We start from the raw sequence: 22,760 nt of genomic DNA, 5'->3' as shown, positions 1-22,760 counted from the left end.
CTTGTGGAAATTATAATATTTTGTACAAAATAAAATATAATAAAATCAAATTAAGTTCATCTATTTACTTTTACTTTTTTAGTGTAGTGTGTTAGTTTGCTACAGCTGCCATCACAAAGGTGGCTTAGAACAAACAGGAATTTATTGTCTTATAGTCCTGAAGGCTGGATGTCTGAGATCAAAGGTATCAACAGGGTCAGTTCCCTCTGAGGGCTGTGAGGAAACATCTGTCACTCTCAGAAAACAAATCAATCAAACAGCAAATACACAAAACCTTCAGTGACTTCCTACCACACTCAGACTAAAGCACAGACTCCATCACGTGGCCCCCAAGGCCCTGCATGATCTGCTCCCCAGGCTTCAGGCACACTAGCTGCTCCCAGTTTTGAGGGGAGGTGGGTGTGGGTGTGAGTAGGGAGCGGGGGTCTTCAGGTCCATTCATTCCTTGGACTACATCCCCATTTCCATTAATTTTGTTGTAAGTTCATGAAGTCTAATATCTCCTGAGCGTTTTCTCCAGGAAGACTCCCTTTGGCGTAGCTATTTACACACGCCAGCCCTGCCAGGATCATTTGCAGGGCCCGTTCCAACAGCCTGAAGGACTGGTTCTTACCTTTAGTCCAAAACACAGGTGAGCTGTTGATCCATCTGCCTCAAACAGTGATGGAGTCTGTGATAACATGCTTCTCTGAAGTCCACAGTGTGGAGGATGGAGAACAGTAACTTAGCTATGATCCTTTTCTGCTATTTTTTGAACGAGGTTCAGAGCCACAGGTAATATTTTTATCTCCTAAGACTCCTGGTACTCCTACATATTTGATTACATAATTTCTTGAGTATTTTGGTTTAGTTTTATAGATTAGGACAAGGAGATACCATTTTGCAAATCTCTGTAACCTACAATATGGTAATGGTCTGTCCTACTGGTGGAATCTCTCAAATTCTACTATTTAGAGAAATGCTTCTCATATTCTCAGCTTTCTTGAGAATTACGTGGGGGCTTTTTGAGAGTGGAGATCCCTGGATTCCATGTTCTTGTGGCCAAGCCTGAGATAAATGTGGCTGGGGTGGAGATGTGCTCTCCTTTTAGTGGGAGGAGCTGCAAGGTGCAGGCAAAGGGCATGGATGTGTCATTCTAACATCGGGAAGACAGGAAGATTAAGAAGAATGATCCAATCTGTGATATGAACTCTCGTTTATTAGATGTAGAAGACCTAACCATGAATCCTTGCATTCAAAATAAATATTTGTTAAATGACAATCCAATTCTCTCACCTTGAGATTTCACATGTGTGCAAGGGCCCATCTCACACACACATCACGCACACACACATACACACACACACACACACACACACACACACACACCCCTCAGGGAACCTACAGGATCCTGGACAGCACCAGGCAGGCATCAGGAGCAGAGCAAAGAGAGTGAGTGACCCCCACGGTATCCCTGGGGCAGTCAGCTCAGAGACTGTCCTGAGGGTTGAGATGGGACTGGGGCAAATTCAGGTGCCTCAGAGGAGTGGGGGGCCTACTGGGAGGACGGAGGACATTAGAAATCTGGGTACTGATATCCAGGGAGGAAGGCCCACTATTCCCAAAAGAGAACACATCCCTCTGTATGTGGGCCCTGCACATACAGAGAGTCCCAGGGCCAGGCTGCCAGTGTCTCAGCTCCAACACCAACCGTGCTCCAAGGTGCAGAATTTGCAGTCTGTGCCTCAAATGGGTTGGATTGAGGTTGACAGTGACATCAAGGGAAGCCTATAATTCCAAACTCAAAAGCCTGTCCTACAAAATAAGAAAATACCCATGGATTCTCTATCCCCAGGGCACACACAGCCCACATCTAAACTGGCAGGAAGTTCAGTCATTTCCTGGGTTCCTCCCCCAGAGGTCCACTTGCAGACACACAGGGTGGCTCACAATTGTCCCTGCATCTCTCCTTTGTTCAGCTGCTGCCACCTCCTGGCAGATGATTGATAATCAGGACGGTGGAGCCTGAGAGCCTGGACCCACAGCTGAGCAGGAAGGCAGGACTCAGCCTCCAGACTGGTGGGCACAGGGGGGCACTGACCATTCTGAAGACTTGGGGGTATCAGGAAACTTGAGCAGTCAAACAGAGTTCCTCAAGTGTGATGGGGACAGAGAGCTGATGTAGAATGGGGTCGGGGATCAGAACTGAGGGACCTCAGCCTGAAGCACTGAACTGGGAAGTTTTTGAATGTTGACAGAGAAAAGGCTGGATTCTACAGAGGAAATGACTGGGCTGCAACACCTGAGAGGGCTGTGCACTCCTGTCTGCCCACCATCTACCACCCCTCCCTCCAGGAGTAGTGGCCTTTCCTCAAATCCACCTGCCCAAACTCACTTGTGTCCAACTCTACATGAAGGGACTCTGGGGTCCCTTTCCTGCACTGCAGGGAGGCGAAGGGGAGGTTGAGTTCCCCACAGACAGCCCAGCAATGGTGTCCTGAGAGGTGGAGTTGGGCAGGACCTCACACTCCCCACGTCCTGGGTCTTGATCTGGAGTTTATGGTGAAGCCCAGACACCACTGAGAGAAGCTGTGCCACAGCAAATGACACATCTCTCCTGATTCTTCCCAGTAGGAAGGCTATTGAAATTCCTGGGAGGACCAGTATCCTGCTATGGAAGGCCCAGTCTGGAATGTTCCACACCAGCCTCGCCAAGGGCCACGTGCACAGATGGGCTTGTGGCCTTCATGGCCACAAGCTTATGGCCATTTTCCCCAGTGTCCACACCTGGACAGGGGCATCTGGGCCCTGAGTGTCCAGTCTTCACTGCCCATTGTGCCTGGAACCATCTTCTTCTCCAATGACTTGGGCCCTGGGATTGCCTCCAAGTCACCAGTCCACGCTCCCACATCCTCCAATGGGAAGTTCCTCCCTGGGGTCCCTGATGTCTGTCTCAGGATCATTACTCAGACCAAATCTAAGGAGTTTTTGGGGGCTGGGACTTGTGGCAGTAGAAACAGTTACATTTGTCCCAGGTGATGGAAAGGTCCCCAGGAGCACCAGGAGGAGCGTGAGTGCCTTCTAGTGGATGGTTCCTGCTGGAAGAAGAGCAAAAAGGGGCTAAGAGAGCTGAGAGGTTAGGGCTGCCCTTGGAGAAAGGGCACATTCGCGTTCAGTGGGAGGCATATTTAGGGGTGATTAAATTATGGCTGCCTGTAGCTCATAAGCTGTGGTTTTTTAAAGCATACAACCACAAGTCAAAATGACACCACTGAGTTCTACTACAAAGTCAGATGAGGGAAATAGTATAGACATTATGATGAAAAAACACAAGATGATAAATCTGTTTGCTCCGGCATTAGACAGTCTGCTCTGATGCTCTTACCATCTTAATAGGCGGCTTTATGAATACAAAGTCATGTCTATCATTAGGAAAACATACCTTATTAAGAAGAAAATTATATCATAGGAGTCTCTCTTTTTTCAGAATCATACACCTTGGCATCATTCCTTAAGAATGATTCTACACCCAAGAAATGGACTTTGTCAGAGACTGACCAGTGTCAAGGCCTCAATCCCAGCCCCGTGGGCTGACAGCACCCTGCCCCCAAAACCAGGACCCACTCTGAAGCGCAGAAGCCTTTGATGTTCCCTCTCTGGGGGAGTCTTTTTAGTGTCCTCACCATTCAGCCGTCCACTCTCACACTCTAGGCAAAATCTGTTGTCCACTCTTGGATTTGATACTGAAATTACCGACCTCTATTTCTGTCCTTCAAGCATCCCAACACTGTGACAGGTCCAAGAAGTAACTTCTGGTCTTTGCTTTGAGAGAAGAGATCTCAAAACAGTTGCCTTCACCCACCTTGAACAGACCTCCACTTGAGTGCCGTCATCATCACCCAGAAGGATTGGGACACCTGTTTTGGTATCAGATGCTTTCCACTTCTTATGGGCAACTGTCACTGTCTCCACAAGGATGACCAGTAGAAAAGGACAAAGAGAAATTGCATTAGTCTTGAAAGAAGATCCATAGGAAAGCATGAAAGCTCAAAATCATATGAGAGTCCACATAGAATCCACATTCTTGTCCTAAAACATGAAACCTTGTCAGCCTTCACCATTTCCTTAAGAGAAAAACTACAAAATGTGACATTAAAAATGAACTAGAGAATAAAACATGCATCACAGTCACTGATAAAACTAAAATAGTTGTTTTCCTTAAAAGAGCATCCAGTGCATTCTGTTCATTTTCACAATGATGAAACAGTGTCCTTCTGTCAACAGGCTATCTAGAATTTTGTGACCTGGTAGAAATTACTCCTCTTTTCCCTTTGAATCTCAAATACAAATCTAGAGATGGCTCCTGGCCCTCTCCCAGATCCCACTGCCTGCGACCTGCAGCAGGACAAGCCAAGGCTGGAGATCCTGTGGTCCTTAAGACGGCGGAGGTGCTCTGGGCTGTCCTGGCACCCTGATGTCCTCATGCCCCGGGGCACTGACGGGCAGGTACAAGGCCTATGGCCAGATAGTCCCAAGCTCTCTTTATGGCTCCTTCCCAACCGTCACCAGAACCCTGTGCTCTTTGCCTCTAGGTGCTTCCAGGGACATCAGAAAATTCTGGAAGCCAAACATCTACTGGAAAGCACTGACTCCGTGCTCAGCTTTCATGGGCAGCTCCAGGATGTGTCTAGACCCTGTAATAACCCTCTAAGATGGTGCCACCAGACAGACCCTCCAGTCCCCACCAGTGGTAATCTCCGAGCCTTGGAGGCACTTTCCCACAAGACCCCTCGATCGCATCACCTGGCCCTTCTCTCAGATGCTGGGAGCATCATGTGGGTGGAGGGTTTGGTTGGCATGGCACCTAAGAGCATCCAGACCCCTGTGCCGGAGAGGTGGTGATGAGCTCTCAGGAAACGCCAGGATGGGAGATAGAGGTTTGATAAGGAGCCTGCAGTGAGAGCAGGAGGCAGAGCCAGGGTGCAGACCACCACAAATAATCTCTAATGAGACATGAGGACATCAGGTTCCTTCCTTGGGCCCAGGGGGAACTCTGAACAGAAGCCTCCACTCCAGCCACAATGTCTGCAAGGATGAGACCTGAGCCAGGCCAGATGCCTAGCCATCCTTGTCTGTGTGCAGTGCTTAATAAACACTGTTAAAAGAATAAGAGAAACCACATACTGGAAGCCTGTCACTCCCATGTGACACTTGTGGGTCAGAGCATGTTCCATGTAGACGTAGGGGCATTGGCATCAGCATGGGAGGAGGCCAGCAAGTGCCTGTGGCTGTCTCAGAGATGGGCCTTTGCCCCTTGTAGAGTCAGGAGGGATGACAGGGGCCTTTTAACAGAGAGGGGTCATTCCCCATTCATCCTAGAAAATCACACCTCCTCCCCATCTCTACCTTGTGAGTGACTTCTCCTCTCCCCAGAGGCCCTGGGACAGCAACCTGTGTCCTTCTTCTTCTCACAGAGACCTGACCTGACACAAACTTTGGATACTCTACTTAGGTAATGTTGCACCCAGGGGAGGTTGGAGCTCTACCCTGATCACAAAGGAAGTCAGAGGGTGACTCCCTGTCCCCAAGGTCCCTGGCCTGTGGGGACAACTGGCTGTGGTCCCTTGGAGACATCTCACCAGCCAAAGGTGTCCAGGGGAATGGGGGGAATTTCCCATCCAGGATAGGACAGGAAATGCAGGACATGTTTGTTTCCATCTCAGAGGGGCTGAAGGGCCCATGGGGACCTCCCTTCTCCTCACAGAGGAACCCACAGGATTCCCTGTCTGAGTCTCCACATGGACCTGCTCTATCTCCTGGGCCCTGTGGGGAGGCCTAGAGCAGAAGACAGACAGGGATGCAGATGACTCAGATGCAACGCCCCAGTGCTGTGATGGGAGAAACACAGGGCATTCTGGGGTCCAGCCCTTTAGGCCTTGAGACATCCTAAGCTGCCTCGAGAACTCAAGAGACCACTCACTGGGTCTGTCTTTTGAACCTCAGGGGCAGAGAGCGCCTCCTGAGGCAGCATGTCCACAAGGCAGCACAGGACACTGGATCAGGAGGCCATTGGACATTGCCTGTCTTCTCCTTGGGCTCACCCTGCACTGGGGTGGAGTCGGGAAGCTTGGGACCCACAGTGACAGAACACTGGCTGAAAGGCCCCTCAGCCTGGAGTTCAGAGCCCACCTCTGTCCAGGGCTCAGGGCCAGGTCACAGGCTCGGGAGCCTGGTCAGCTCTGACATTGGCTACAGGTTTCCTCATGCCCTCCAGGGGGCGACATTAGGACACACAAACAACACACAGGAAATGAAGTCACGAATGTGGCTTTGGCTAAGGAGGTGGAGAAGGAGCCTGGTTGCCATTCCTCTATCCAACAGATCCTCCTGGGTCCCTCCTATGTGCTGCTCTGTCTCACCTGCCCCTTCTAAGGGCCTCAGAGCACCCTGCTCTGTCAGGGGTCCCTTTGTAGCTCCCAAGTCCCAGCCTCACACCACCTAAGGGGAAGGCGGGGTGACCAAAAGAAAGTCAGCCAGGCAGAGGACAGAGGTCCCCAGGATGGTCAGGGAGCACATGGACAGGCTCTGGGCCACAGCTCAGTAGACACACACGGAGAGGGAGGATCTCCCCAAAGACTTCCCCTGAGGACCAGGGACCCCACAGCCATCTGACCTCCCACTACCATCCTCTCACCCAGGACACACAGGAAACCTCCCCCTACACACCCAGGAACTGCAGCTCCATCTGAGACACCCATACTCGGTCTCTGTCCCTGGAAGCAGAGGCCAGTCTTGTGACCCTCGAGATGGAGGGCAGGTCTGCTCACCAGTCATCACTCAGCTTGCCCCTTTCTCACCCCCAGAGTCATCTCTGTGACCATCCTGCTGGAAGCAAATCCAACCTTCCCAGAGCATTTGAGGACACAGGGAAGGCCCTGGTGCTCAGATGGGTTTTTGTGTCACAAATGGAAATAATCCCCCTGGTTTGGGGACTCCTGGGTCTCTGTGTGGTGCTGACAGACCCCCAGGCCAGGATACAGCAGAGACCAATGCTGGGGTGGGTGGGTTATCCTCTCAGGGGACAGGGGTCCCCATTGGCCTTGCTGTTGAAAGTGGGCTCTACAGGCCAGTGTGATCAGCATCACCTGAGAGCTTGTTAGATGCAGACTCTCAGGTCCACCCCAGAATCTATATCTTAACAGATCTGCAGACCCTCCCTGTGCACAGGAGATGGGGAGAGGCTGCCCCACCCTCACATCATGGGGTCTCAGCTTGGCTGGTCATCAACGTTACCAGAGCAGTTGCTAAAGTAGCCTTTCTAAGGTGTCACTAAAATATTCATAATCTTTATAAAGTTCCTCAGGTGATTCGGACGCACGGTGGGGGTGACATACCTGTGATGAGTGTTTCTCATTAGTCCCCCATCTCCTGCTATGAAGGGAAAAGCCAGAACTAACTCAGAGAGGTAGAGCGTGACTGTGCACTTGGGCCCAGAGCTTTGGGGACTAGCCAGGACACAATGCCCCAGGCTCGTGCTTGTCCATGGAAGGGTGTGTGTGTGTGTGTATGGGGATGAGAATCACTGCTAAAGAAGGCGGAGGATTCAGCAGTTCCAAAGGAACAGAAATATAGATAGAATGGAAAGAGAAAGATGGGACTGAGGGAGGCAGGAATGAGGGGACAGAGAGGGAGGGTTCTTGGTTGAGGCCCTGTCTCCAGCCCATGTGACTTGGCAAGGACTCCTGCCCTGGGAGGAGGCTCAGCACAGAAGAAGGAAGGACAGTAGAGTCTGTGAGCATTTCTGGAGGCAAAGTTCTTCTTACAGAGGGAGGGACAGAGCAGGCAGCAGACACTATGGAGCCCCCTTCAGGCCCTGCCCATGGAGGGCGTGTCCCCTGACAGGGGCTCCTGCTGGCAAGTGAGAGGGGACAATTCCCTGAGGGTGGGTGGGAGTTGGGAGAACAGAGACTGGCTGAGGTCTCTGGGGAGGACAGGGCTCTGAGACGGGATGGAAGACTTCTGTTTGGCCCTGAGGTGAGAGGACGCGGGAGCAGAGTAGGATGAGGGGAGAAAGCTCAGGAACAGGAAATCCTCAGTGAACTGGAACTGGTGAGGGCCAGGAAAACCTCAATTACTGTTCATTTCTCAAGTTATTCATCACTGACTATTGCATTTTGAAAACTGATTATAATAATAATTTATGTGAGGTGACAGCAAAAAAAATAACATAACCAGGGGCACTAAACATTGTCCTTAACCACCACTGTCAGATATTAACAAACAAACACTAGGAAGTGGAGGGCCCTGGGAACGCACATTCACTCATCCACAGGTTTTTGCAGACTGTTCCAGGCATTGGGGGAACAGCAAGATCAGACAAGTCCCTGCCCTCAGGAGCTCATATATCATGGGGAGGAGGACACATAAGCAAAGAGATCTAGAATGTGATGTCAGGGACTGACAGTGCCATGAAGGGAACAGAGCAGGCAAAGGTCAGACAGTGAAGACAGGGGTATGTAGAGCAGATGGTCAGGGAAGGCATCTCCCAAGGACGCCCCTGAGAGTGAGCAGGGCTCTGAGGGCAGTGAGGGAGTGAGCTGGGCAGACACCTGGGAAGAGTGTTGGGAACAGAGGATATAACAAGTTCAGAGGGGCTGAAGTAATGGTGGTCATGCTGCTTACCTTGACCAGCAGACACAGACACAGACACAGACACAGACACACACACACACACACACACACACACACAGTCTAAGAGATGAAGAAACCTGCTCAAGATCCAGGGCCTCATCTTTCCATCCCAATACATAGCTTGTCAAAGTAAATAATCAATAACCAATCTATAGATTAGAGAAGTATTTAAGGAGATAGTGTGAGGACCCACCCGAAGGTGTTCTCTTCCCCAGGGAAAAAAGCGCTCCAGGGAAGCGTGGGGCAGAGTGTGGTTATACACCACTTCAGAACAAAGAACATATATCAAGTATGACAGGAATGCAATGTTTTTTAAAGTCACGAGGAGATGCTCAGCACGTACACAGCAGGTCAACTTGTCCTTGGTGCTCTTGGAAGAAAGCTTATGGTCCAGAAGTACTGGGGCTGGAGTCAAGAAAGGGGACATCACCCTGTCTTTAAAGATGCATTCTTTGCTTTGGGGAATGTTTGAAGCAGAGGTACAGTGCACGGGCAGAGCGCCACAGTCAGGCTGCTCTGGGAAAAACAAGTTTTACTCTGAATCAGATTTGACCCAGAATGGCTTCCCCATAGACCTCAGTCGGTGAAAACTTCTCATTATTCTTATTATTTTCAACAAGGTCCAAATATTGATTGATCTCTCTCTCTTCCCTCCTAGTCTCATTCTTAACCATCTGGAACTCGCCCACCACTTCCTGACTCACTGTCAAATCAGTGCCACCCAATGCTGTTGTGGGGCAGAATGTTCTACTCTTTGTCTCTGACCTGCCTCAGCATCTTTATAGCTATGTCTGATGCAAAGGGGACAAAGTAGACCACAAACTTATAATTCTATCACATGTAATAGAAACATCAGAAATTACCCCTAGATACAATGGTCGAGAGAAACTATACTCCAATGGATCCCTGCTGCTCCAGAACGTCACCCAGAAGGACTCAGGATACTACACCATACAAGCCTTTAAGAGAAATTTGAAAAGTGATATAGGAACTGGACAGCTCTGTGTACACCGTGAGTGATTCCTCTCTGACCTCTGGGTGTTGGGTGGGGTGAATTCTCCTTCATACACACAGGACTGACAGGCCTGGACTGTGCCTACATCCCTCTCTGCATTCGGTCCATTGTTGGGATTTGAGCATTTGGTGCAGGACACACACAGTGGAGACAAACTTTAAAAGATTGGATTTCCTTACCTGGAATCCAGACCCTGCAGACATTCCCTGCAAAGAGAAGGACCAGATGTTGAGAGTAACTCAGCAGAAGGAGATCAGTCTCAATCCAGGCCCTTGGGACAATCCCCAGGAAGGTGACCCTGAGAAAGACCCTGCAGGGCTTGGTCAGGTCCTGGCTGAGGGGCCTCCTGGGATCCTAACAGAGAAGCTCAGCTCAGGAAGAGCCTGCCTAGACCTCTGTCCCAGGGGTCCTGACTCCAGTGATCCTGTGCCAGGGTTGGGTTTTGGCCTCCTGGGAGCAATGATTTCCTGGTTGCCCGAGTCCCAAGACCTCTGAGCTGGTCACCGGCCAGGGCTCAGCCCCAAGAGCCACACCTGGGCAGGGGTGGAGCCTGATCCTTCACCTGAGACTCAGCGTGGAGAGCGCAGATGGACAAGGTCCCCAGGCCATTAACTGACTGCCCTGGGGGATGTAGGAGACTCCAGATGAAGGTCAGTGTCCCGAGGGAGGAACAGAGGAGAGAAGATGCTGCTGGCAGCTCCTCATCCACCAGGGATCAGGCCCAGGGACATTCTCTCTTGGAATCAAGCAATAACAAGGCCATTTATTTGGGCAGCTTCTCTCTGGCAAGATTTCAGTCAAGTACCATGAATATTTTAAGGTTAATTCACTGACAACTTGGAAGTCAAATATTTATCCTACTTCATTTAGGAGAAACTGAGACGAAGGGAGATAAAGTCACTGAATCAGGGTCACACAGACCATGAGCAGCAGACACTAGGATGATCTGCAGCCACAGCCCCATCCTTTCCTTCACTCGGAGGCCTTATTAGGTGTCTGTGGACCCCAAGACCAGCTGTCAGTTCAGATCCTTTCTTCTTACGTGTCCCCAGCTCAGAGGGAGAGATCCTGGTCTGGGGAGTGAGAGCAAACGGAGAGTTAATCACCATATACTCTAGAACTAAATTACCTGCATCAACAATCAGAGTCAGTGTAGGGAATGTCCAGGCTGCCCCCTCAGGTGGATGATCAACCTCCCTGCACTGGACTTGACATAATTTATTTGTTTGCTGATGTGTTGGGGTCACTCCCACTGGAGTAGAAAGGAAAGACTTTGCTGTCTCAGTCCTCTATCCCTGCAGACAGCACAGGTCCCGCTTGTAACACACTCTCAATTGCTTTTGTTGGAGGAAGGAATGAATGGTGAATGAATGGACGAATGAATCTTCCAAAATCTTTTCAGAGACTGGAAGCTGGATGCAGAGTCGTTGGACTTCTAGCCACACAAATGGGTTCTCTGACCCTGCAGGGGCTGAGGCCTATGTCTCAGGTCTTTTACTGCTCTCTAGAGAAATATTCTTTCCTGCTGTTTGGGTGAGATATTGGAGTATTAATCATATTTCCACATATAGAAGAATTTTAACTTCTCCTCAAATTTCTATCTCATAACAACCAAACACAAATGGTCCACGAGGGCCAGATTTGCAGCCAGTTCAGGCTCCCACCTTTCCATCAGTCACCCCTTCTGCATTTGCACATGTCCACACCTGCCCTCAGCAGAGACACAAGAGACATTAAAGACCGAGGGAGAGATCAGGTTCTGCTGCCAAAGCCAGGCAGCTCCTGCCTGTCCCCTCACTCTGTTCTGGATCATTCCTTGGACTATCTCTGTCATTTATTGGGTCACTGGCTCATTTCAGTCGCAGTCACGTGGGAGAATCTGATCCACATGTTTGCCCTGAGGCCTGAGCACTCACCTGACTGCCCTTCTTGCTCCTGGGCCTCATGTCCCAGACTCACCATTACCCATCTCTAGGAGAACCTTGAACATGGTGCCTCAGAGAAAATACACTTCGCTGGGTGATGGAGGTGTGTGTGGCAGGAAGGAACCATCCCTGGATGGCCAGGCAGTCAGCTGGACAGTGAAGAACCAGCAGAGACATGGAGGGCAGTGTGGGAGAGTGACAGTAACCCTGACCTCCATCCTATGTCTTTTTAAGACCAAACCCTGCTAACATATTGACACTTGAGAAAGGCTGTGCTTTCTCCCAGACACAGAGCAGGCGGCCTTATGTTCTCTGAGCACTCAGATCATCATGAATTTGTCTTCAGATACACAAACCTCCTTTATTCTTTCAAGGACTCAGGTAGGCTGAGAGGTGAGAGATGCCAACTCTGATTGAAGATTCCTGGCAGGAACCAGGTACCACACAGGGCAATGTTCTCTCTGTTCCCTGCACAGTGAAGTTACCCACACCTGTCATCACAAGCAACAGCTCCAGCCCCATGGAGCATAAGGACCCTGTAGTGTGAATGTGAACCTGAGACTCAGAACACCACCTTATGTGGTCCATCAACAGTCAGAGCCTGGAACTAATGTGTCATAAGGTATTCTGTGTAAAATTTGTTGAAAAATCGCCATACCGTTTCCCGTGGTGGACTACACCATTTTACCTCCCTGCCAACAACTCACAAGGATTCCAATTTCTCCCTATTTTCTCCAGCATTTGTTGTTTTCTGTTTTTTTGAAAGTAGCCATTCTAATAGATATGAAGGGGTATTTGATTATAGTTTTGATTTGCGTTTCCCTAATGATTAGTGATGTTGAACATTTTTTCATGTGCTTATTGGCCATTCATATATCTTCTTTGGAGCAATGTCTATTCAAATACTTTGCTCATTTTTCAATCAGGTTATTTGGTTTTGCTGTTGTTGAGTTTAGGTGTTCTGTGTATATTCTGGATATTGACCCCTTATTGGTAGTTAATTTGCAAATTATTTTCTCCCTTTCCACAGGTCACCTTTTACTTTCCTGATTGTTTCCTCTAATGAACTGAAATTTTTTATTTTGACAGGTCCACTTTATCTATTCTTTCTTTTTTCCCCCTGTGTTCTTAGTGTCATAGTTAAGATATCATTGCCAAAGCCAATGTTATGAAGCTTTCCCCCTATATTTTCTCCTAAGAATTTTATAGTTTTTGGTATTACTTTAGCATCTGATCTGAGTTAATTTTTGTATATGGTGGAAGGCAATGATCCAACTTCATACTTCTGCATGTGGATATCCAGCTTTCCAACACTGTTGAAAAGACTGTCCTTTCTCCATTGAATGGTCTTGGCTCCCTTGTCAAAATCATCTGTTCATATGATCAAATTTTATCATATGATACACAAATTATTTCTGTGTGTCATTGTATTCCGTGATCTATGTCTGTCTTTTGTCACTGCCACACTATTTTGATTCTTTACCTCTGCGGTAAGTATTGAAATCAGGAAGTGTGAGTCGTCAATTTTGTTCTCCTTTTTAAAGATTGTTTTAACTGTTTAGGGTCAGTTAAATTTTAGGTTGGATTTTTCTATTTCTGAAAAAATTTCATTGGGATTTTAGTAGGGATTTTATGATATATGTAGATAGTTTGGGGTATATTATCATCTTAACAGTGTTAATTCTTCCATTTCATGAACATAGATGTCTTGCCATTGTTTGTGTCGTCTTTAATTTCTTTCAGAACATTTGGTAGTTTTCAGTGTACGCATCTTTTACCTCCTTGGTTAAGTTTATTCCTAAGTCTTTTATTCTTTTTCATGCTATTGCAAATGGAATTGTTATCTTAATTTTTTTATATTGTTCATTGTTATTCTATATAAATGTAAATGATTTTGAGTGTTGATTTTGTCTTCTGCAACTTTGCTGAATTTCTTCTTTGGTTCTAACAGTTATTTTTGTGTGTGGGTGGAATCTTTAGGGGTTTCTACATATAAGATTATGTCTTCTGGTGAAAATGATCATTTTTCTACTTTCTTTCCAAATTGCATGCTTTTTGTTTCTTCTTCTTGCCTCATTGTTCTGGATAGGACTTCTGTGCTCTGTTGAATAGAAGTGGTGCAAGCAGCATCCTTGTCTTGTTCATGATGTTAGAGGAAAGTTTTCAGTGTTTCACCATTGAATATGATGTTAGCTGTGAGCTTTTCATTTATGACCTTTGTCATATTGAGTAGTTTCCTTCTGTTCCTGACAGTGCCAGTCTTTTGTTAAAATGGTAACCACTTCTCTCTAGAGATTTCCTTCAGTGTGATATTCAATCCAGAGACTTGGAAATAAAAGTCCTGTTCAGATTGAGAATCCTTTAGATTAGAAGCTCTTCAGGTCCTAAGATTGTGAAGACTGGCCAGGGTCATCCTCATTCCCTAATCAATAATTTAACAAGAAGTAAATGCCTTCCCAGCTTATGAAAAGTTCCCTTGGCTCCAGACATAGACAGGGCTGGCAAGCCTGCCTTCCCCAACACACACAGAAATGTATATAGAAAATGTGACCTGATCTTTTCTGAAGTCAGAGAAAGGTCCAGGAACAAAATAATGGCAGATCATGAGGAAAAAATTCCACTTGATGATGAGATTGTCAGACATGTGGATTGAGAAGACAATTCTGGTGCTGATGCTACAGAGATGTCTAAAGGGACATGTCAGGGGTCAACCTGACGTGATCTTTGGATCAAAAGGGGTGGTGCAGCCCTCTCCTTACAGATGGTCACCTGAACAAAGGCACTTATCCTTCTGCAGAGGTTGAGGCCATCCTCTGGGTCACATTTATAGAGCTCACTGGGGCCTCATGAGTGGCTGAGATCTCTGAGGAAGGAGCATGGCCCCAGGCCCCAGGTCCACGCTCAGTCACTCACCTCCTCTGTTTCTCCACAGTGCCATTCTCGAAGCCCTCCATCTGAGTCACCATAATACATAAGGACTCCAGTCGCAGAACATGAGGACCCTCTTGTCCTGACGTGCCTCAGAAACAACACCGGCGTCTCCATCCAGTGATTCTTCTTTGACCGGAGTCTGCTGCTCATAAAGAGGAAGACGCTGTCTCAGGACAACAGCACCCTCACCATAGACTCAGGACGGATGATGCCAGGGATTATCAGTGTGAGGTCTCCAACCCGCTCAGTTCCAGCAAAAGTGACCTCCACAGGCTCAATGCGAAATATGAGTCTGGCCCTCTGGCTCTCTTACTCTCCTCTATGTTAAAATCTCTAAGTAGATTTTTTCTTATCTGTAAAATGATGGACATCATGTACTTTTTAAGTAGAATTGTTTTGAATAGTCAATGATTAAGGTGGAAATTCCTTGGAAGACTTGCATGGAGTCAAAAAATGCTCAACAATGTGAACTGAGTTTGTCATTATTGTTGGCTTAATGTCACATTCCACTCCAGTCCCCTGCTCCTGTTGGTCTCAGTTGCACCATCTCCTCAGTGGAAGAACGGGCAGTGGTTGTGCAATGAGGAGTGGGAGCCCACGGTAAGCTCTTAGGAATCTCAGTTCTATCCCTCCTCTGGGCGAGGTGTGCATGGCCCAGAACTGTGACACCAATAACGGGAATAGAGAGGAGGACATCCATGCAGGCATCAATACTGATCTTTCTCTCCTTGTCTGATTCCTCTCAAGGAATTCCTAAAGTCTTCTTGAGCATTCTTATTTCCATGGCAAGAGAGTTATTTGCATAGGTTCAGTAAGACTCTGTCCTCCTTGTTACTAGGATATCATTGGAAACATTGGTGGTACAACCACGGCTTTGACTTGATTGTCCTAGTTGAGAATGACGCCCATGGGATCACACATGACCCACACTTTAAGGAGCTAAGGTTGACTTGATGGGTATTTTGGGGATCTGGAGAAGAGAGGGCCTCACTCAAAGCTACAGAGACTGCAGGTGAGTCCTGATGTTTGGGCTTCCTAACGTCAAGAGGCTGTTAAAAGTCCCGTCTGAGGATCCTTAGGAAAACCTGCATCAGAGGAGAAACTCTGTGGCGAGTGTGCAATCCCGCTGCACCTGAGTAAATAATCAGGCCAAATCAAGTGAGAGCAGCCTTGTTTTAGGATCAGGAACACTCTTCCTTGGACATAAACTTTGTCCAAAAGGAAAATGACTCTTGGAGAAATGTTGTGTTTCTATGGAAAAGTCCAGCAAGCAGAGCCTTCTGATGATCAGATTCTGGCCCTGTTCACTGTCTCTCTGCTATTTTGCAAACATTTATAAATTGCAGGGAACTGATGGAGATGTAGACTCGGTCTTGGCTAGAGATGGAGTTGCACTTCCTTCCTGCTGTGCAGAAAGTAGTTTTGTCATGACCTGGAGGCCCCATGTTCTCCTCAGACTCACTGAACTTTAGACAGTTCTTCCTGACTGCAGGCGTCTGGCCTCCGTTTTCTTAGTGTTTTTCTGTTAGAAATGTAATTGAAATTCATAATTGCAGATTCCTTTTCTGCCCTTTTGAAATGTATACAAGTATCCTTAAAATTTTTCTGCCAGGGAATGTCTTTCTCAATAGCCTGGGCACAACTCTTTGAAATATAATCCTCCTGGAAGATCCTGCCCCCACCTCTCAGTCTCTGAGCAAGGGCAGGAGCCTAACTTGGGTGGGTCCCTTTACAACCAAGACTTAAAAGTACTTCCTGTCAGGATTTTATCAGAAGTTGTAATTCTCTTTTCAGTAAGGCTGATTAGCAAACACAAGTGCCTACAATGCCCTCTACCTGCTCTTAAAACCTCTGCAGCCTTTTGTTTTGGGGGTTGAGTTTGGTCTCTCTCCTCTATTATAGGGGAATTGAATAAAGTCTTGTGCAATGTTTACTTGGACATTACCTACCTGCAATTAGCTGATCTTGACATCTTGCACACAAAGTCAATCCTCACCATATTTTCAAATCCTCTAATTTCTTTCCTTATCTGGCTACAATCCTCCAAATGAATATTTGCAATTTTCCTCCCTCCCTTCTGACTTGACATCCACAGGAGGAGATGACCTGACTGCCCAGAACCTTCTCGGTTCCCAGGTTGGCTCCTACCTGACCTTTGCCCCAGAATCTGAGAAGCTCTGTGAGCTGAAGTCCAACATCTTCACAGAGACATGGAAGGTGCCCCCACAGAGGTCCTGACCCCAACATGTTCTCATTCCACACACATTTTCACCTCACCTTCAGGGAACAAGATCACACAGATTTTTAAACTATTCTGTCATAAAACCCAACAACTCCAGTGCACAGGCAGGGCCCTGCCACGTAGCCACCCACATGCCCACACAGGACCTCCCTGTCCTTGGCCCTCTCCAGCCTCAGGCTCAGGCCAGACATCTGTGTCCTCATTTCTTTGTTTTCTTTGTTGTTTTCACAATCTCCATGTGCTTATTCTAATGAGAGTCCACAAATGGAACCTGGGGAATAGTAAATAGAATCTGGCCTCTGGTTCTGTGTCCTCTTGCTCCTTTTGGTATCTGGGGTGTTTGGCTGAATCCTTGGAGACCCAGAAGTGAGGTGGAGTGTGGGTAAGCAGAGGTGGGCATTGAAGGAGGTCAGAGAGGGATGGGGACCACATGGAGTCTGGATGAGGAATAGGAAATCCTGGGTGGGGTTTCAGGGTGTCAGGCATGATTTGGGATCTACTTGGACCGTGCTGGAGGGCTCTTTTTGGGGGGACCCCAGAATGCGGCTGAGAATTCTGAGTGAGAAGCTGACCCCCTGTTGAGGGAGGAGCAACTGTAGCTGGTGCGGTGAAGGTGGGGAGCCATCCTTCCAGACTTGGATGACGTGAGGGGTGAGACATATGACTGGGGAAAAGGAAAGAATCTGGAAGACTCAGATTAGTGCCCTGACACTGGGGACAAGGGGGAGCACGAGATGTACAGGCTGAAGGGGACATGGGGCAAGGGTCAATGGGGAGAGTGAAATGAGCATCCTTGGGGGCTAAGAGTCTGGAGACCCATGAAGGACTGGAGGACGGAGGACACCATGAATGCAGAAGACCTGATCTGAGGGCATGTGGGGAATCAAGTCAAGAAAGGAATTTGAGCATAAGATATTCAAGCTAGAAAAGGGATCTGGGATGGAGCCTGGGGGTAGGTGGTGAATGCAGGGCAGGGGTGGCAGTGAGGACCGAATCAAGGGGCAGAGTTTTCTATTCTCCAGTTCTGACCAGTTGAGACATATGCAGGTTGCTCTCAAAGCCTGGAGCGCTGTAGAAAAGCCAGATCTCACCCTTGTACCCTGAGACCTACTTCAGCTGTGTCTGCAAGTGAGTCATGTCCCCAGGGGATTTGTGTGTGAGTGAGGAAGCCTGAATAGGAGCCTGGGGACGGGCATTGGGGGGCTAATGCGGGGTGGAGATTGGGGGCAGAATGAATTTGGAGGGTGTGGAGAAGTTTCCTCCTTTATTGACCAGTCAGAGTGACCTGCCCATGAGTCCACAAGTGAGAGCTGTGTGACAGGTGTCAGTGAGAAGTGGTAGGTGCCATGACGGTCTGGGCACCTGTCCTTCTCTAATCTAGGACGTACTACTTCCATTTATGATGCTTCTGCTCTCTCACCTGATCTTACATTGGTGGGTGTGATAGAACCAAGATCATGATGAGGAGTTCTGGCTCCCTAGTCACATTTTGTCCCGTGTTCAGAAACTCTGTCTCTCCCGAGGCCTAGAAACAGGTCAGGACCTGTTTTTCTATTGCTGCAGAAGGCATGGCCTTGCTCAGAACCCTAGCAGTCTGTATGGAATTCTCTCTTTAGATCCTGACAGAGGCTGCACAAAGCACCTTTCATCCTTCTTACGTGGGTTGGATGGAGGTACAGGTGCAGCAACTTGTCCTTTCCTCTGGAGGGTGTATCCAACATGCCCCAGACTATTGGTGCCCTAAAACCTTCACAGACGGAGCAGATCCCTGAATGGTCACAGATGTGGATGGCCCTACAGCCCACAGAAATCTCACACTAGGCTTACAGTGTTGATAACCAGAGCTGACCCCATCATTGATGTCACCGTCAACACTGATGTCATTGTCTTCTGTCTTTAGTATTAGCAGGCATCCACTTCTACCCTTTGGAGCACACATGTCTTACTAAGGCATTCAGAATACTTGCCATTTCTTTGTCATCATTAGCTTCTAGTTCTCACCATTCAGTACGATAGTTGCTGTAGGTCTGTAGGTTTTTTATGACTTGAGTTTGGTGTGGAACTACTTAGAGGATGAAAATATCCATTTGCTCTGCTAGGTAGGACCAGCTTCCTGGGCTCACATTCTGTGAGCTCATTTAGAAGGGCCTGTCGTAGGTTTAATGCTGTGCTTTCCCCATCTTGACATTCTTCATGATTTTTGAACAAAGAGCCCTGATTTTTACTTTACACCTAGTCCTGCAATTTATGTAGCTGCTTCTGCCCCTAGGGGTGACCATAAGTTGATGGGCTCCCTTTGGAAAAAAAGTTTGACCCCACTGGGAGGTTCACTTTGAAATCTGGCCACCAGAGGATGGCCCCACCACAGGGGAACCTGGAGGGTTGTGAAGAGAGATGTGGAGGAGGTTGGCTTTTTCTACTCCATTTCTGTCATTATTGTCTCTAACTGTGCCCCCCACCACACCCCACCTCATCAGCTCACAGAAGGAAGGTTCTTCAGGCCTGATGAACTTCAGAGATTCAAATTTTGGACTCCACATCCAAGGGGGAAAAATAAATCACTAGTTGATTAAGCTAGTTCGCTCAAAGTTGAGAACCATTAAATAGAGGTCATAAAGTCCACACTGAGTGTTGGTCTTAGGGAAACACTGAAGAGACAGGGATGGGAAGGGGGTGTGTGATGGTGAGGGGGAAGAAAGGAGCTGAGTCCTCATCTTCCAAGAGGGAAGACCTTAGATGATGCCTGAAAGTAAAAATCAGTAAGTAGCCTCAGAGCATGTTATTCAGAGATGACTTTGGTTTCGTCCAGAGACACTACTGCTGTGTGGGGCAGATCTCCTCAGTGTGGCCGAGACAGGAGAGGCCAGGCCCTTCCTGTGATCACTGAACAGGACACAGAGAGACACAGGGCTCAGCATGGCCAAGTCTAGTGTTGTCACAAATACAGGAAACAGAATATCCAACAGGAGGGAGCCAGGACTGGTTTTACTCACAGTGTGCTTATCAGGAACAGAATAATAACTTCATTTTTCTGGATGCAGCGGGCTGGATGACAATAAGTTCACATCTTGTGGTTGTAGGTCAGCCGCATCAATTAGATATGCACCCATCAGGCAAGCCTTACACACCTGATTAAGATTCACCTACAAAGCCCGAACGTCTTAGGTCTTTGTCCACATGACATATGATAGATACTGACATGTTCTCTCAATTGGTTTTTTTTGACATCATGGGGATGGCATTAAAAAGTATAATACTCAATACATGACCCAGTATCATCACCAGTCCATAAATGGCCTGCTCCTGATTTTTTTACTGCTTACAAATTGAGCACACTATCTACACAACCAGATCATGCTTAAATATTTAAAAGACAAAATCACATCTGGAAATAGTGTTTATGGTTCCACAACATTGTGAAGGTACTTAATGCCAATGAATTGTACAGTGAAAAATGGTTAAAATGGCAAATTTTATTTATGTGTATTTTACCACAATAAAAAATAAAGTTAAGGGAAAACAAAGGAATGACCCCTCCTTACTGCAATAGCTTGATGCTTACAACCTAATAGAAAGCAAAATATTCAAGAGAAGTTGGCAGCTGGAGTGTGATATGTGTTAACGGAAGTTCGAGAAGACGAACTCTAACCCGCATATCTAGATTCAGGTGTAGCTGGGAAAACTGTGAAGGAAATAATCAGAATGACCATGAATTCAGGGAATTGTCACTTCTAGGTTCAAGGGAGGAGCTTGTGGCCAGCATTGGACCCAGAGGCGCTTCTGAAGCTGGCGATGAACTGGTTCCTCCCCTGAGTGTTTACCCAGGTGGTAGCTCTTATATTTTCCTAATTTCTGCCTATGGGGTATGAACTTTCTCATACTTTCTAAATAAACTAGCTTATAAAGTAATATTCATGGTTTTCTTTCATAACCATCTTGTCTTTAAAAATATAATTGCCTTATCCTTAATACAAATAATATTTTTACAAAAATATATTGATCCATTTTAGATAAATCACATTATATTGCCCCTTATAATTAATGAAGTCATCTATTGAAATAAAATTATATGGCCCTTTCAAAAGATAGAATAATCATATCTCTTTCAAAATACAATACTCATTTTTAAGAGTAACGAGTTTGTCCTTACAGAAATTGAAGTGATCATATCTCCTTATTAACAGTAAAGATACTGGCCTTTGAAAAGTATAATATACTTTTAGAAGTATGTTGACATTTTCCTTTGAAAATGTCCAGATCGTGTCCAGTAGACATTCAATGATCCTGCCTTTAATAAATGTGTCATTTCATGAGAAGGTGTAAAAACCTTCTAGTGAGGACAATGAGACAAACAAGACCACATGTGTCAACTTGGATGTGTCTCAAAGACACGTTGTTCAGTAAAAAGAAGCCAGACGCTAATCCATGGGTTTAATGTATGTAGCGTGCATGTGTGTGTGTGTGTGTGTGCGCACAGATAGGAGAGGGAACAGTCTCACTGTTTCACACGGGCATAGTTAAGTGACAACACCAGTGTGAGTCTCTGTTTTCTCTCTGTAGAAGCAGCATGAGAACAGTGTGACTCTCTCGGTGTTGTCACAGAGATGATGTGAGGAAAGGCATGAAAAGCCAGGGGGGTAGACCCTCCACAGGGACCCCCCGTGTTCCTCCTGCAGAGAGCTTCACTCCAAATTTTGGTTCCTCTGTCTCCCTTGTGCACAAGTGCATCATCTCTCAACATGACTGGAGTTGAGAAAGATTTCAGGTCCCTCACCATTTCAGACATGGAGCAATTTGAAGTTTGGGGTGTTTTGGTACATCTGTTTGTCACAGATATCAGGAATGAGGCCCATCTTATGTGATTCCTACGTGTTGACAGGGCTGGAATTCTCCACATTTTACAGACAGTGAAATTGAAGTGACTGCACTCAATTCTCAGCATGCGGTTAATCACAGGTGAGTTAATCCATTTTCTGAACACCAAGCACACATTCTGTGCAGGTTTATAGTGGTTGTAGGGACACAAAATTAAATGTGACAGACGGGCACGGCCTTGGGGAGCTGATGTTTTAGTGAAGAGGGAGGGGCAATCAAGGAAAATAAATAAGCAGTAGTTCAGACGGCCATAAGTCCTCTAAAGGAAAATAAAGTGGATGAATGTGACAGGGAGTGGCTAGATTTGTGGGTTCCTTCTACTTTATGTAAATAGGAAGGAAAACTCCATAACAAGGTGACATTTGAGAGGGACCTAAAATAAGAGAGGGAGCGTCATGTATGTCTCTCGAGGAAGATTATCTCAGGGAGAGGAAACAGCCAGTGCAAAGGCCCTGGGGCAGGAGCTTGCTTGGCATGTTTGAGGGTCAGGAAGCCACTGTGACCACAATGGATGGAATGAGGAGGATGACATGAGAGTGTAGGCAGGGACCAGGGTGTACAGGACAGTGCTACTCACAGGGTGATCTGCAAAGACCAAGGAGCTTGGGCCAGAAAGTAGACCAACCACATCACTAAGTGCTCTGTTTACTTCAGCTGATAGTTTCATCATTGCAAGACTTTCTCCACCAAAGCACTGAGTTGATTGACCTTCCAATGGAGACTCCCTGTGTGGTTGAAGACCTGCACTCTGAGTACTACTAACCTGGGCCTGTGGGCTGTGGTGAGGATGCTGGATTTTGGTGTGTTTGAAATGTGAGCAACGGGAGGGCTTTGAGCGGAGAAAGGATGACCTGATTTGGGCTTTAAAAGAACTCACCTCTGAGGATTGAGAAATCCTACTCTGAGGAGACAGCTATAAGGGAAGGGGGGACAAGGAGGCAGCAGGAAGACCAGTTAGGAGACTATTACAATAGCACACGTAGGAGTGCTGGTGGTTTGGACCTGAGAGTTTGGATTCTATTTATATTCTGTAGATGGATGGCAGGGTGTGCATGTGGATTAGAGATTAGTGTGAGAGCACAGAGGCCTCAAGGATAACACC

General features: G+C 47.2%; 1 long non-coding RNA gene across 1 annotated transcript in view; it reads left to right on the top strand.

The window, feature by feature from the left end:
• The window catches only part of LOC101395203 (uncharacterized), a 44,057-nt gene extending 28,922 nt beyond the window's left edge, over nucleotides 1-15,135 (top strand). Inside the window, exons 2-3 of the long non-coding RNA XR_015549507.1 lie at nucleotides 9,329-9,682; nucleotides 14,543-15,135. This is a non-coding gene — a long non-coding RNA (uncharacterized LOC101395203). The remainder of the gene's footprint in view (nucleotides 1-9,328; nucleotides 9,683-14,542) is intronic.
• The last annotated feature ends 7,625 nt before the right edge of the window (nucleotides 15,136-22,760 follow it).

The sequence above is a fragment of the Ceratotherium simum genome, chromosome 33 (assembly GCF_057802395.1).
Source record: "Ceratotherium simum simum isolate JZ-2026a chromosome 33, ASM5780239v1, whole genome shotgun sequence".
In the NCBI taxonomy this organism is placed as follows: domain Eukaryota; kingdom Metazoa; phylum Chordata; class Mammalia; order Perissodactyla; family Rhinocerotidae; genus Ceratotherium; species Ceratotherium simum.
The sequence above is the reverse complement of the archived record's forward strand: the minus strand, read 5'-3'. Positions and strand labels throughout refer to the sequence as shown.